This window comes from Pseudorca crassidens, chromosome Y, assembly GCF_039906515.1.
Source record: "Pseudorca crassidens isolate mPseCra1 chromosome Y, mPseCra1.hap1, whole genome shotgun sequence".
Lineage (NCBI taxonomy): Eukaryota > Metazoa > Chordata > Mammalia > Artiodactyla > Delphinidae > Pseudorca > Pseudorca crassidens.
Window position 1 is genome coordinate 18986569 of NC_090318.1, and position 15385 is coordinate 19001953.

At 38.2% G+C, this 15385-nt stretch overlaps 1 pseudogene; it reads left to right on the plus strand.

Annotated features, from left to right (window-relative positions):
- Positions 1-587: 587 nt before the first annotated feature.
- Positions 588-5067, plus strand: LOC137217904 (amelogenin, Y isoform-like; annotated as a pseudogene).
- Positions 5068-15385: the final 10318 nt, after the last annotated feature.

Genomic DNA, 15385 nt, shown 5'->3' on the forward strand with positions numbered 1-15385 from the left:
CATGGGTTCGTGCCCCGGTCCGAGAAGATCCCACATGCCATGGAGCGGCTGGGCCCGTGAGCCATGGCCGCTGGGCCTGCGCGTCCAGAGCCTGTGCTCCGCAGGGGGAGAGGCCACAACAGTGAGACGCCTGCGTAACGCAAAAAAAAAAAAAAAGTATAAAATAATATGCAATAATGAAAAATATTTCAATGTCACCTGAACTTTTAGGGCCAACTGTGTTTCTTTAATCATTAATTGTAAATTACATTTAGCTTTTGTGACTTTAGGTGACTATAAAGTCTGAGTAGGTACAGGAAAACGGCATTATAAATTAGGTAATAATAGGGGATTCATTTCTCTAAGCTTGTTTAGCTGACAACCTAAATGAAAAGCATCTTTATACTGCTGTGACTCCAAAAACAATGAAATGGGCTGAGAACTGAACATTATATATGAGTGAAGTAACCTCACAAAAAGTAGCCCCAATCTTTTACTAGCAACCAACTAATGTGAACTACTTGTATTTTATGAAACACTAATTTCATGTGTGTTTGATATGAGTTAAGAAAAGCAGGTGTTGACTTGTATTTCAGGGCCATCAAGAAATGGGGACCTGGATTTTGTTTGCCTGTTTTCTGGGAGCAGCCTTTGCTATGCCTGTGAGTAGAAAGCAATGCCTAATTCTACAAGCTTGGAAATAAACATCTGCCACACATTTGGTTAACTTCAGGGTTTAGAACAGAATCAGATGTCCTCAAATGTCTCTGTGTTTAAGAAACTCTTTGAAGAGCTTCTAATAAAAATTTGGATTCCCAGATGCCTCTGCCAAAGATTCTGATTCAGTATAGCTGGGGTGGGGCCCACTGCTCTGCATTTTAACAAGCACCCAGGAGATTCTGTTGAAACAATTAGCTTGTAGATATCATTACCCATCTCTAGCTGGAAGAAATTTTGGAATGGACTCTTGAAAGGCCTTCAGAGTAAGTAGTTAATCAGCCTTAGATATATATACAAAAATACCAGTTTTACATGAAATCCAATTTCTTACAAGTCTGTAAATATTTTCCTGCTCTCCAAACTGCACTGCTCTTTTCTTTCAGAGGGTTAGATTTCTGTGTTAGGAATTCCATTCTTGAACAACCTCCCTGTTTTCAGAGGCCTCATCCTTTTCGTGTATGTGCACATGACTTACATGTTGTTGTCCAGAATCTTACCTATGCCCAATACATAAGTATATAGTTCACATTCAAATGTACCAAGGATGAGGAAGTCTGACCAATTCTCTGTAAACATATGTACAGAGGTTAGATCACATGTCAGCAAAGCAGGCTCCATTTGCATTCAGAAGCCAGTAAATCTTGAATATTTATTTCCTCTCTTCTCTCAAACCCACAAGACCAAGATTCTGTGCTCTGCCTTCCTGAAATCCTGCATTGTGGCAATTCCTAATCCCCTGAGGGCCCCCACATTACAAATTCAGTCCTTTATCTCCTCTTCAATTTAACACTCCTACTCTCTGAGGGTTTCTATCCAGAATATAGAGGAAAGGCAATTAGCTGACTATAATAATTCACACTCAGATGAGAGGAGTAAACCCTCTTATGAAATATGAGCATTTCAAGAGAATAGAGCCTTAATCAACTTGCTGGCTGAGGAGGATGATCTGCATGATTCTCTCTCCTCTGCATCTCCCCAACACCAGGGCCAAACAGAATTCCACAATGCAGACATCAATAACTTGACCTCCACTTTTGACAAGACAGACAGTCCTGGTTTTGACAATTATTCAGGTTGTTTTTAATTTTGAACTTTTAATTTTTTCTGCTATAAGGACAGTGACAGAATAATTTTTTTAAAAAAGCCTAAGCTTCATAAATCAACTGTTTCATTTTCCATGGGATTTAGAATGTTTCCACTTTACCACACCCATCTTGTTTTCACATTCATGAAGATATCATACAGAGTTGTTTTTTGTTGTTGCTGTGTTATTTACTTTGCATGCAAATTATGAGTAATCTCTGTGGTACTTAAGCACTTATCTACCTCCTGATCTATAAGGGAAGGTTTGTGAGACAGTTCTCTTCTTCTTGGTATTTTATTATTGTATAACAGAAACATATTGCTCTTCCCAACATGGAGTGAATTTCATCAAGAAATGAAATGATGGGTGAGATAGAGTAGGATTAATTGACAAACGTTTATGGAGGGCTGTCTGAAGATTACTTGAGGATAAATGTGTGCTGCTTTCTGCCTCCATGTTATTTAGTTGTTCTGGACCTCTTTAAAATAAGACGGCTCCTCTCCTACACAACATACATGTTCAAACTAAAAGCAGACCTCAGATATATTCTGTACTATATAGATTTTTAAAAAGTAGCTTCATTCTCTCTTAATGTGAAAATTGCATATTGACTTCATATATTCCTCTCTCTCTCCTTCTTTCTCTTCCTCTCCCTCATTCTTTTTCTTCTCCTTTCTCCCTCCCTATAAAAGCTACCACCTCATCCGGGCACCCTGGTTATATCAACTTCAGCTATGAGGTAATTTTTCTCTTTACTAATTTTGACCATTGTTTGAGTTAACAATGCACTGGGCTCTGCAAAGAATAGTGTGTTGATTCTTCATTCAAGACGTTTCTCAGTCTCACTTTTTCAGTTCTCACTACCAGCTTCCTGGTTTAAGCCCTGATGAGTCACCTCAAGCCTGTATTTCCCCAGAACACTCCTACCTGGCCTCTCTGACTCAGTTTCTCCTCCTTATATGGCTATAAAATTTACTCATCATGAACTACCACTCAGGGGGACTGCACAGTAGAGCAGAAATGAACTCTGGCTGAACAACTTTGTTCTATACCAGCCTGTGAAACATGAGGAATCAGGTAAGATGTTATTTAAGATCCTTTCCAGTTGGAAAACTCCTAATTCTAAGGTGTTCATACTCTATGCATCTCCATCATTTGTCTTTACTGAAATATTAGTGACCAAGTGGTCTGTGAGACATTCTGCAGAGCAATGGAAAGCATGAGATTTCTGGGAATCGGGTTTGAGGCCCTCCTCAATCCCATACTAACCATGTGACCTTGGGCAAATCATTTTCTCTCTCTAGAACTTTGGTTTCTTCATCTGGAAAGGGAAATAATAATACTCACACTTCAAAATATTGTTTGGGGAGCAAAATAGTTAAGCAATATAAAAGGTGCTTTGTTAAGTATAACTTGAACAAGGTTAAGAATTGTTCATTGTATTGATATCAGATGCTGTACTACTACATGAAGGAGTCCCTGGGCCTGACGTGAACTGAATACATACTGTTTAGAAAGGAAGGAAACTCTTCCTTCTTTGATAAGTTCAAATGACAATCTATGAGCTTGTTTACTCATACAAACCAAAGAAAAGTGTCAAAAAAATTTTGAGGCAACATTTTGTTAAACTTTAAAAAGTTGACATATTTGACCTGAAAACCTGTGTTTCTAGGATGAAGGACAGTGTTTCTGCCTCCTTTATCTTTCATTGTGACATCAAATCAAAAAAGTATATAATTAATGTTATATGACATTAATTTTCCATTTTGTTTTCCTCTTGCAAAGAAGAGCAGGAGCCAGGGAATTAAACAGACTTACTACTTTTGTAACCTCTGTCAAGCTCATGTACCTCTTTAACTCTCCATGACCTTGTCTGTGAAAGTGAGGGTGAAGATACTTGCCTCAGAGTATGTGGGAAAACATGAAAAATGTGTGTCATGGATGTAAGGTAGAGCCTCACACATAGGAAGCACCTGACAAATGGTTACCTTATTCTTTCTTCCATAGAGCTCATATTTTCAGGTTGTCTGTATTGACAGGACTGCATTAGTGAGTCTATGTTTCATGTAACTAAATCAAAACAAATGTATTCTAATGTCTCTTTCTCCGAAGGTGCTTACCCCTCTGAAGTGGTACCAGAACATAATAAGACACCCGGTATATAGATGTTTTTGTTCTTTATTCCCTTAAAATATTAAGCATGCATTTCAGTTCCCTTTTAAGTGAGGTAACATATCTATGCCACATATAGACACTAATGGGAAATCTATTTGTAAAAGGTCATATCTGTATACACAGTTAGAAATTCTTGAACAGGAAAAAATGAATAAGTGTTAATATTGTCACAGTGACAAAGAAAACATTGCTACTTCTCCAGCTGGAAGTGTTCACTGAAAAAAAGATGCAGAACATGAGTGTGAGTTAATTTTTATTTGGGACAAGGTGAGAACTGTAGCCCAGGAGACAGATTTCAAATGGCTATGAGAAACTGCTCCAAAGAGGTAGAGGGAAAGGTCAGTATATATGTGATTTTGGTGAAGGAGGAGTACATGCAATCAAGCACATAGTTTTTGCAGAAGGTTGCTGCTAGTCATGAGGAGCAGACATGAAGGATTTTAGTGCTTTTCTAGATGTGAGGAGATTGAAGAACTGGACTCATAAAATTTTCTCCTGAAAATAGCTTACCATCTGAAAACCTGTTCTGCCAGTTTTTCTCAGAGCACAGAGTGGCTCATTCCTGATCTCCACCCTAAACTTCTTGCAGGGGGTGTTGAATGTCAGAAGCTGCAGTGGCTCATAATTTAATTCTTGTAGAAGGAGATGGCAAGTGACAATGGCAAGTAACAATTTGTAGGTGACAGATGTCAATGGAGCTGATGGTAAACCTGACTCTGTTTCTCACCAGTACCCGTCCTACAGTTACAAATGTATGGGTAGCTGGCTGCACCACCATATCATTCCCGTGGTATCCCAGCAGGCTGCCCTGCAGCCTCATCACCACTTCCCCATGGTGCCAGCCCAGCAGCCCGTGGTCCCCCAGCAAACCATGATGCCAATTCCTGGCCAGCACTCCATGGCTCCAAGCCAACCCCACCAGCCACACCTCCCTGTGCCCTCCTAGCGGCCCATCCAGCCGCAGCCTCACCCACCCCTGCTGCCCCAGCTGCCTCTGCCTCCGATGTTCCCTATGCAGCCCCTGTTCCCCAGGCTTCCTGTCCTGCCTCTGGAGGCTTGGCCCTGCAACCAACAAGACCAAGTGGGAGGAGGTGGTGAGTACACCATGAAGTCTCTGCAACACCTAGGAAAATGGTAAAGCAAAACTAGCCCCCAGAGTTCTCAATTCCCACACAATCCAAGGCCTAGAGTTTCAGTAGTTATAGTTTGATAATTCTTAACCTTACATGCATTGTAACTTTATATTATAAATGAACTTGTTAATCTATGTGACATTTATTGTGGGATAAAAATCTACAATTACTTTGAACTCTGGCTATAATATGAATTACTGTAATACATTAATTTTAAGGACAACAGTTCTCCTTATCTTTCAATAGTTTGACTAGCAACAGTGGTCTACCATTACACAGAAATATATAAAAAGAGTATTTTGAGGCTTGAGGAGATGCAAATATTAAACAGCTTAAAAAATGATAGTTGGAAAAACTCTTTAAATATATAAAGGAGGAGTTGCGGAAGATGGCGGAAGAGTAAGACGTGGAGATCGCCTTCCTCCCCACAGTTACATCAGGAATACATCTACACGTGGAACAACAACTACAGAACACCTACTGAACGCTGGAGAAGACCTCAGACCTCCCAAAAGGCAAGAAAGTCCCCATGTACTGGGTACGGCAAAAGAAAAAACAATAAACAGAGACAAAAGGATAGGGCCCTGCACCAGTGGGAGGGACCTGTGAAGGAGGAAAGGCTTTCACACACTAGGAAGCCCCTTCACGGGCGGAGACTGCGGGTGGCAGAGGGGGAAAGCTTTGGAGCCGCAGAGGAGAGCGCAGCAACCAGGAAGCCTGTGTGCAAGCACAGCTCACTACCCACGCATCCTCTTCCGGGAGGCTGTGCAGCCAGCCACTGCTAGGGTCCCGTGGTCCAGGGACAACTTCCACAGGAGAATGCACGGCACGCCTATGGCTGGTGCAATGACATGCTGGCCTCTGCCGCTGCAGACTTGCCCCACATCCAAACCCCTCACTCCCCCCAGACTGGGAGTGAGCCAGAGCCCCCGAATCAGTTGTTCCTTTACCCTATCCTGTCTGAGTGAAGAACAGATGCCCTCAGGCGACCTACATGAAGAGGTGGGGCCACATCCAAAGCTAAATCGCGGGAACTGTGCAAAGAAAGGAGAAAAAGGGAAATCTGTCCCAGCAGCCTCAGAATCAGCAGATGAAATCTCCACAAACAACTTGATGTACCCTGCATCTGCAAAATACCTGAATATACAATGAATCATCCAAAATTGAGGAGATGGACTTTGCGAACAAGATGTTATTATTTTTTCCACTTTTCCTCTTTTTCTGAGTGTGTATGTGTATGCTTCTGTGTGAGATTTTATCTGTATAGCTTTGCTTTCACCATTTGTCCTAGGGTTCGGTCCGTCTGTTTTTCTGATTTTTTTGTTTGGTTTTTTACTTAAAATTTTTTATTCTTAATTATTTTTTTCTTATTTTAATATCTTTTTTCATTTACTTTATTTTATTACCTTTTATCTCTTTCCTTCTTCCTTTCTTTCTCTTTTTCTTTCTTTCTTCCTTTCTTTCTTTCTTTCTTTCTTTTTTTCTTTCTTTCTTTCTTTCTTTCTTTCTTTCTTTCTTTCTTTCTTTCTTTCTTTCTTTCTTTCTTTCTTCTCTTTCTTTCTTTCCACATTTTCCCCCTTTTATTATGAGCTGTGTGGACGAAAGGCTCTTGGTACTCCAGGCAAGAGTCACTGCTGTGCTTCTGAGGTGAGAAAACCAACTTCAAGACACTTGTCCACAAGAGACATCCAGGTTCATGTAATATCAAATGGCAAATGTCTCCCAGAGATCTCTGTCTCAACACCAAGACCGAGGTTCACTTAACGACCACCAAGCTGCAGTGCTAGACACTCTATGCCAAACAACTAGCAAGACAGGAAAACAACACCACCCATTAGCAGAGAGCCTGCCTAAAATCATAATAAGTCACAGACACCCCAAAGCACACCACCAGACGTGGATGTGCCCACCAGAAAGACAAAGTCCAGCCTCATCCACCAGAACACAGACATTAGTCCCCTCCACCAGGAAGCCAACACAACCCACTGAACGAACCTTAGTCACTGGGGCCAGACACGAAAAGCAATGGGAACTATCAACCTGCAGCCTGCAAAAGGAGACCCCAAACACAGTAAGATAAGCAAAATGGGAAGATAGAAAAACACATGGCAGATGAAGGAGCAAGATAAAAACCCACCAGACCAAACAAAGAGGAAATAGGCAGTCTACCTGAAAAAGAATTCAGGATAATGATAGTAAAGATGATCCAAAATCTTGGAAATAGAATACAGAAAATGCTGCAAACATTTAACAAGAACGTAGAAAAACTAAAGATGAAACAAGCAACAATGAACAGCACAATAAATGAAATTAAGAATACTCTAGAAGAGATCAGTAGCAGAATAACTGAGGCAGAAGAACGAGTAAGTGACCTGGAAGGTAAAAAAGTGCAAATAACTACTGCAGATCAGAATAAAGAAAAAGAAAAGAACTGAGGACAGTCTCAGAGACCTCTGGGACAACATTAAAATCACCAACATCCGAATTATAGGGGTCCCAGAAGACGAAGAGAAAAAGAAAGGGACTGAGAAAATATTTGAAGAGATTATAGTTGAAAACTTCCCTAATATGGGAAAGGAAATAGTTAATCAAATACAGGAAACACAGAGAGTCCCATACAGGATAAATCCAAGGAGAAATATGCCAAGACATATATTAATCAAACTATCAAAAATTAAATACAAAATATATATATTTTTTGCGATACGCGGGCCTCTCTTTTGATCTCTCCCATTGCAGAGCACAGGCTCTGGACGCACAGGTTCAGCGGCCATGGCTCATGGGCCCAGCCGCTCTGCAGCATTTAGGATCTTCCCAAACCAGGGTACAAACCTGTGTCCCATGCCTTGGCAGGTGGACTCTCAACAACTGTGCCACCAGGAGAACCCCAAAGAAAATATATTAAAAGCAGCAGGGAAAAGCAACAAATAACACACAAGAGAATACCCATAAGGTTAACAGCTGATCTTTCAGCAGTAACTCTGCGAACCAGAAGGGAGTGGCAGGACATACTTAAAGTGATGAAGGAGATAAACCTATAACCAAGATTACCCAGCAAGGATCTCACTCAGATTTGATGGAGAAATAAAAACCTTTACAGACAAGCAAAAGCTGAGGAATTCAGCACCACAAAACAAGCTTTACAAAAAATACTAAAGGAACTTCTCTAGGCAAGGAACGCAAGAGGAGGAAAAGACCAAGAATAACAAAGCAAAAACAATTAAGAAAATGCAAACAGGAACATACATATCGATAATTACCTTAAATGTAAATGGATTAAATGCTCCCACCAAAAGACACAGACTGGCTGAATGCATACAAGAACAAGACCCATATATATGCTTTCTACAAGCAACCCACTTCAGAAGTAGGGACATATACAGACTGAAAGAGGATGGAAAAAGATATTCCATGCAAATGGAAATCATAAAAAAAAAAAAATGAAGTAACAATTATGATATCAGACAAAGTAGACTTTAAAATAAGAACTATTACAAGAGACAAGAAGGATACTACGTAATTGTCAAGAGATCGATCCAAGAAGATATAAAAATTGTAAATATTTATGCACCCAATATAGAAACACCTCAATACATAAAACAAATAATAACAGCCATAAAAGGGGAAATCGACAGTAACACAATCATAGTAGGGGATTTTAACACCCCACTTTCACCAATGGACAGATCATCCAAAATGAAAATAATGAAACACAAGCTTTAAATGATATATTAAATAAGATGGATTTAATTGATATTTACAGGACATTCAATCAAAAAAAATCAGAATACACATTTTTCTCAGGTGCTAATGAAACATTCTCCAGGATAGACCATATCTTGGGTCAAGCCTTGGTAAATCAAGTCTTCATAAATTTAAGAAAATTGAAATGTTATCAAGTATCTTTTCCGACCACAATGCCATGAGACTAGATATCAATTACAGGAAAAGATCTGTAAAAAATACAAACACATGGAGGCTAAACAATACACTACTTAATAATGAAGTGATCACTGAAGAAATCAAAGAGGAAATAAAAAAATACCTAGGAAAAAATGACAGTGGAGCCATGACGATCCAACACCTATGGGATGCAGCAAAAGCAGTTCTAAGAGGGAAGTTTGTAGGAATACAATCCTACCTAAAGAAACAGGAAACATCTCAAATAAATAACCTAACTTTGCACCTAAAGCAATTACAGAAAGAAGAACAAAAAAATCCCGAAAATTAGCAGAAGGAAGGAAATCATAAAGTTCAGATCAGAAATAAATGAAAAAGAAATAAAGGAAATGATAGCAAAGATCAATAACACTAAAAGCTGGTTCTTTGAGAAAATAAACAAAATTGAAAAACCATTAGCCCGACTCATCAGGAAAAAAAGGGAGAAGAATCAAATCAATAAAATTAGAAATGAAAAATGAGAAGCAACAACTGACACTGCAGAAATAGAAAGATCATGAGAGATTACTACAAGCAACTCTATGCCAATAAAATGCACAACCTGGAAGAAATGGACAAATTCTTAGAAATGCAAAACTGCTGAGACTGAAAAAGGAAGAAATAAAAAATATGAACAGACCAATCACCAGCACTGAAATTTAAACTGTGATTAATAGTCTTCCAACAAACAAAAGCCCAGGACCAGATGGCTTCACAGACGAATTCTATCAAACATTTAGAGAAGAGCTAACACGTATCCTTCTCAAAGTCTTTGAAAATATAGCAGAGGGAGGAACACTCCAAAATTCATTCTATGAGGCCACCATAACCCTGATACCAAAACAGGAAAAGGATGTCATAAAGAGAGAAAACTACAGACCAATATCACTGATGAACATAGATGCAGAAATCCTCAACAAAATACTAGCCAACAGAATCCAACAGCAAATTAAAAGGATCATACACCATGATCTAGTATGCTTTATTCCAATAATGCAAGGATAGTTCAACATATAAAAATCAATAAATGTGATACACCATATTCACAATTTGTAGGAGAAAAACCATATGATCATCTCAGTAGACGCAGAGAAAACTTTTGACAAAATTCAACACCCATTTTTGATAAAAAAAATATCCTGCAGAAAGTAGGCATAGAGGGAAATTTCCTCAATATCATAAAGGCTGTATATGACAAACCAACAGCCAACATTGTCCTCAATGGTGAAAAACTAAAACCATTTCCACTAATATCAGGAACAAGACAAGGTTGCCCACTCTCACCACTGTTATTCAATATAGTTTTGGAAGTTGTAGCCATCAGAGAAGAAGAAGAAATAAAAGGAATCTAAATCGGAAAAGAAGTAAAGCTGTCAGGGTTTGCAGAAGACATGATACTATACATAGAGAATCCTAAAGATGCTACCAGAAAACAACTACAGCTAATCAATGAATTTGATAAAGTAGCTGGATACAAAATTAATGGACAGAAATCTCTGGCATTCCTATACACGAATGATGAAAAATATGAAAGTGAAATTATGAAAACTCTTCCATTTACCATTGCAACAAAAAATAAATAGGAATAAACCTATTTAAGGAGACAAAAGACCTGTATGCAGAAAATTATAAGACCCTGATGAAAGAAATTAAAGATACAAGTAAATATACCACATTCTGGATTGGAAGAAGCAACATTGTGAAAATGACTCTACAACGCAAAGCAATATACACATTCAATGCAATCCCTATCAAACTACCACTACCATTTTTCACAGAACTAGAACAAATAATTTCACATTTTGTATAGAAACAAAAAAGACCCCCAATAGACAAAGCCATCTTGATAACAAAAAATGAATCTGGAGGAATCAGGTTCCTTGACTTCAGACAATAGTACAAATATACACTAATCAAGACAGTATGCTACTGACACAAAAACAGAAATATAGACCAATGCAACAGGATAGAAAGAGATAAACCCATACACATATGGTAACCTTACTTTGCTAAAGGAAGCAATAATATACAGTTGAGAAAAGAAAGCCTATTCAAAAAGTGGTGCTGGGAAAACTTGACAGGTATATATAAAAGTATGAGATTAGAACCCTCACTAAAACCATACACAAAAATAAGCTCAAAATGGATTAAAGACCTTAATGTAAGGCCAGAAACCATCAAGTTCATAGAGGAAAACCTAGGCAGAACACTCTGTGACATAAATCAGTACAAGATCCTTTTTGACCCACCTCCTAGAGTAATGGAAATAAAAACAAAAATAAACATGGTACCTAATGAAACTTAAAAGCTTCTGCACAGCAAAGGAAATCATAAAGAAGAACAAAAGACCACCCTCAGAATGGGAGAAAATATTTGCAAATGAAGCCACTGACAAAGGTTTAATCTCCAAATTGCACATGCAGCTCAATAACAAAAAACCAAACAACCCAATCTAAAAATGGTCAGAAAAACTAAGTAGACATTTCTCCAAAGAAGATACAGATTGCCAACAAACACATGAAGGAATGCTCAACATCATTAATTATTAGAGAAATGCAAATCAAAACTACAATGAGATACCATCTCACACCTGTCAGAATGGCAATCATCAAAAATTCTAGAACAATAAATGCTGGAGAGGGTGTGGAGAAAAGGTAAAACTCTTTAAGTGCTGGTGGGAATGTAAATTGATGCAGCAAATATGGAGAACAGTATGGAGGCTCCTTATAAAACTACAAATAGAACAACCATATGACCCAGCAATCCAACTACTGGGCATATACCCTGAGAAAACCATAATTCAAAAAGAGTCATGTACCAAAATGTTCACTGCAGCTCTATTTACCCTAGCTAGGAGATGGAGCGACCTAAGTGTCCATCATCAGATGAATGCATAAAGATGAGGAACATATATACAATGGAATATTACTAAGCCATAAAAAGAAACGAAATTGAGTTATTTGTAGTGAGGTGGATGGACTTAGAGTTTGTCATACAGAGTGAAGTAAGTCAGAAGGAGAAAAAGAAATAGCATACGCTAACACATATATATAGAATCTAAGAAAAAAAAAGGTCATGAAGAACATAGGGGTAATACAGGAATGGAGACACAGACCTACTACAGAATGCGCTTGAGGATGTGCAGAAGAGGAAGTGTAGGCTGTGACAAAGTGAGAGAGTGGGTTAGAAATGTATACACTATCAAACGTAAAATAGCTAGTGGGAAGCAGCCACATAGCATAGGGAGATCAGCTTGCTTCTTTGTGACCACCTAGAGGGTAAGATAGGGAGTGTGGTAGGGAGGGAGATGCAAGAGGAAAAAGATATGAGAACATGTGGATCTGTACACTTTGTTATAAAGCAGAAACTAGCCATCATAAAGCAATTATACTCTTAAAAAATGATAAAAAAATTTTTCTTAATACTTTTTATTTTATTAACATTATTTTGTTTTATCTTACTCAATTTTATCATCTTTGTTTCCTTCTACCTTTTCTCCATTTTATTCTAGGCTCTGTGGATGAAAGGCACCTGGTGCTCCAGGAGTCAGTGCTGTGCCTCTGAAGTGGGAGAGCAAAATTCAGGACACTGGTCCACAAGACACTTCCCAGCTCCACCTAAAATCAAATGGGGAAAATCCCGCAAGATCTCCTTCTCAACACCAAGACCCAGCTTCACTCAAAGACCAGCAAGCTACAGTGCTGGACACCCTATGGCAAACAACAAACAAGACAGGAACACATTAGCAGAGAGGCTGCCTAAAGCCTTAATAAGGCCACAGACACCCCAAAACAAACAACCAGACGTGGAACTGCCCACCACAAAGACAAAATCCGCCTCATCCACCAGAACACATGGACTAGTCCCCTCAACTAGAAGCCAACACAACCCACTGAAGCAATTTTAGCCACTGGGGACAGACACCAAAAACAACGGGAACTACCAACATGCAGACTGCAAAAAGGATACCACAAACACAGTAAGAAAAGCAAAATGAGAAGACAGAAAAACACAGAGCAGATGAAGGAGCAAGATAAAAGCCCACCAGATCTAAAAAATGAAGAAGAAAAAGGCAGTCTACCTGAAAATGAATTCGGAATGATCGTAAAATGATCCAAAATCTTGGAAATAGAGTAGAGAAAATGCAAGAAGCATTTAACAAGGACCTAGAAGAACTAAAGAGGAAACAAGCAATGATGAACAACACAGTAAATGAAATTAAAAATTCTCCAGAAGGGATCAATAGCAGAATAACTGAGGCAGAAGAACAGATTAAGTGACCTGGAAGATAAAACAGTGTAAATAACTACTGCAGAGCAGAAAAAAGAAAAAACAATGAAAAGAACTGAAGACATTCTCAGAGACTTCTGGGAGCAAATTAAAATCACCGCAATCAAATTATACGGGTCCTAGAAGAGGAAGAGAAAAAGAAATGGACTGAGAAAATACTTGAAGAGATTATAGTTGAAGACTTTCCTAATATGTGAAAGGAAATAGTTAATCAAGTCCAGGAAGAACAGAGAGTCCCATAAAGGATAAGTCCAAGGAGAAACATCAAAGACACATATTAATCAAACTATCAAAAACTAAATACAATGAAAACATAGTAAAAGCAGCAAGGAAAAAAAAAACAAATAACACACAAGGGAATCCCCATAAGGTTAACAGCTGATCTTTCAGCAGTAACTCTGCAAGCCAGAAGGGAGTGGCAGGACATATTTAAAGTGATGAAGGAGAAAAACCTACAACCAAGATTACTTTACCCAGCAACGATCTCATTCAGATTTGATGGAGAAATTAAAAGCTTTACAGACAAGCAAAAGCTGAGAGACGTCAGCACCACCTAACCACCTTTACAACAAATGCTAAGTGAACTTCTCTAGGCAAGAAACACAAGAGAAGGAAAACACCTACAATAACAAACCCAAAACAGTTAAGAAAATGGGAATAGGAACATACATATCGATCATTACCTTAAATGTAAATGGATTAAACGCTCCCACCAAAAGACACAGACTGGCTGAATGGATTCAAATGCAAGACCAATATATATGCTGTCTACACACACTTCAGACCTAGGGACACAAACAGACTGAAAGGGATGGGATGGAAAAAGATTTTCCATGCAAATGGAAATCAAAAGAAAGCTGGAGTAGGCACTCTCATATCAGAAAAAATAGACTTTAAAATAAAGTCTGTTAGAAGAGACAACGAAGGACACTATATAATGACGAAGGTATCAATCCAAGAAGAAAATTTAAGAATTTCAAGTATTTACGCACTCAACATATGATCACCTCAATATATAAGGCAAATACTAACAACCATAAATAGGTAATCGACAGTAATACAATCATAGTAGGGGACTTTAACAACCCACTTTCACCAAAGGACAGATCATCCAAAATGAAAATAAATGAGGAAACACAAGCTTTTAATGATACAATAAAGATGGACTTAATTGTGATTTATAGGAAATTCCATCCAAAAACAACAGAAGACACATTTTTCTCAAGTGCTCATGGACCATTCTCCAGGATAGATCATACTTTCATTCACAAATCAAGCCTTTGTAAATTTAAGAATATTGAAATCATACCAAGTATCTTTTCTGGCCACAACGCTATGAGACTAGACATCAATTACAGGAAAATATGTGTCAAAAATATAAACACATGGAGGCTAAACAATGAACTATTTAATAACGAAGTGATTACTGAAGAAATCAAAGAGGAAATCAAAAAATACACAGAAATGACAATGGAGACACAACAACGCAAAACTTATGGGATGCAGGCAAAGCAGTTTTAAGAGGGAAGTTTTTAGCAATACAATCCTCCCTGAAGAAACAGGAAACATCTCAAACAACATAACCTTGTCTCTAAAGCAATTAGAGAAAGAAGAACAAAAAAACACCAAAGGTCGTGGAAGGATGGAAATCATAAAGATCAGGTCAGAAATAAATGAGAAAGAAATGAAGGAAATGATAGCAAATATCAATAACACTGAAAGTGGGTTCTTTGAGAAGATTCACAGAATTGCAAAACCATTAGCAAGACACATAAAAAGAAAAGGGAGAAGACTCAAATGAATAGAATTAGAAGTGAAAAATGAGAAGTAACAACTGACACACAGAAATACAAAGGATCATGAGAGATTACTACAAGCAACCCTATGACAATAAAATGGACAATCTGGATAAATGGACAAATTCTTAGAAATGCACAACATGCTGAGACTGAACCAGGAAGAAATAGAAAATATGAACAGTCCAGTAACGAGCACTGAAATTTAAACTGTGATTAAAAGTCTTCCAACAAACAAAAGCCCAGGAACAGATGGCTTGACAGCCGAA